Raw genomic sequence first — 1,579 nt, 5'->3', positions numbered from 1 at the left:
GAGTTGGGGGGATGTCCTTGGCCTTCCCTGTGGGCCGGAGGCAAATCCCCTCCCTGTCCTTCTTGCTTCCTGCCCCAGGCCCCGAGCTGAGGACGGAGAGCCCGGAGGACAAATCCCCCCGTGAGACCCTGGTGGGAGAGGCTGTTTTGAAGGGCTCCACGGCGCAGGAAGGCAGCGGGGAGGGAAAGCCACGAAGGTACCCCAGGAGGAGGGTCTCCAAAGCCAGCCCAGGGTGCTCTGAGGAGGAAAGACCCAGCCCGTGCCAGGAAGGCGGCCGGACCTTCATCCAGAGCCCTGACCTGATGGTCCACGTTCAGTTTCACCCCAGAGAGAAGCCTTACAGTTGCTTGGAATGTTGGAAGTGCTTTGGCCAGATCCCCGCCCTCTTCTACCACCAAGAGGTACACACTGAGGAGGGGCTCTGTATGCGCTTGGAATGCAAGAAGAGCTTCAACCAAAGCTCCAAGCTTTGCACCCACCAATCCCTGCCCACTGAGGAACAGCCCTACAAGTGTCAGAAATGTGGGCAGAGCTTCAGCCGGAACTTCCACCTGATCCGCCACCAGATGATCCACATGAGGGAAAGCCCTACACGTGTGGGAAATGTGGGAAGAGCTTCAGTGATCACTCCAACCTCATCACCCACCAGTGGCTGCACACGAAGGAACGGCCCTGAGTGTGGGAAGAGCTTCAGCGTCAGGTCCAATCTAATCGGCCACCAGAAGATCCACAGTGGGGAACGGCCCTCCGAGTGTCCTGAGTGTGGGAAGAGGTTTAAGACCAGCTCACAGCTCCTCCTGCATGAGCAAACACACACAGGGGAGAAGCCCTTCCACTGCACCGACTGCGGGAAGAGCTTCACCCGCAACTCCCACCTCATTGCCCACCGGCTCATCCACAGCGGGGAGAGGCCCTACAAGTGTGACAAGTGTGGGAAGAGCTTCAGGCAGAGGTGGGCCTTGACCACACACCAATGGACCCACCGGTAAGGGAAGCCCTACGAGTGCACCGACTGCAGAAGAGCTTCATCTGCTGCTCCAACTGCATCACCCATCAGAGGATCCACATTGGGAACAGACCTGGTGACCCACGTTCCCAGTGGCTCACATTGGGATGACACCTGGCTGTTGGTCTCCACATTCTCCTGGTTCCCTGTGGGCACCTGAGTGAATGCAGGGGGAGGAACATCCATGGGGACACAGACTGCCATTCTGCAGCTGCCCTGGGCCAGCAGCTTCTGGGCAATGGCACCCGTGTGTCACCACAGGGAGCTGAAAGGCCAGAGGGGGCCGGGGCGGGGGCCGGGTCTTGAGCTCTAGTTTGTGTCCCCAGGTCCTGAGCTCTTGTTTGTCTCCCTGGGCCCTGAGCTCTCGTTTGTCTCCCCAGGTCCTGAGCTCTCGTTTGTGTCCCCGGGTCCTGAGCTCCCGTTTGTGTCCCTGGGTCCTGAGCTCCTGTTTGTCTCCCCAGGTCCTGAGCTCCTGTTTGTCTCCCCAGGTCCTGAGCTCCTGTTTGTCTCCCCAGGTCCTGAGCTCCTGTTCGTCTCCCCAGGTCCTGAGCTCCTGTTCGTCTCCCCAGGTCC

The 1,579-nt window shown here is 59.8% G+C and overlaps 1 pseudogene; it reads left to right on the top strand.

The window, feature by feature from the left end:
- Positions 1–7: 7 nt before the first annotated feature.
- On the top strand, positions 8–1,529 carry LOC108510176 (annotated as a pseudogene).
- The last annotated feature ends 50 nt before the right edge of the window (positions 1,530–1,579 follow it).

Source organism: Lepidothrix coronata, unplaced genomic scaffold, assembly GCF_001604755.1.
Source record: "Lepidothrix coronata isolate B3197 unplaced genomic scaffold, Lepidothrix_coronata-1.0 Scaffold521, whole genome shotgun sequence".
Taxonomy (NCBI): domain Eukaryota; kingdom Metazoa; phylum Chordata; class Aves; order Passeriformes; family Pipridae; genus Lepidothrix; species Lepidothrix coronata.
The sequence above is the reverse complement of the archived record's forward strand: the minus strand, read 5'-3'. Positions and strand labels throughout refer to the sequence as shown.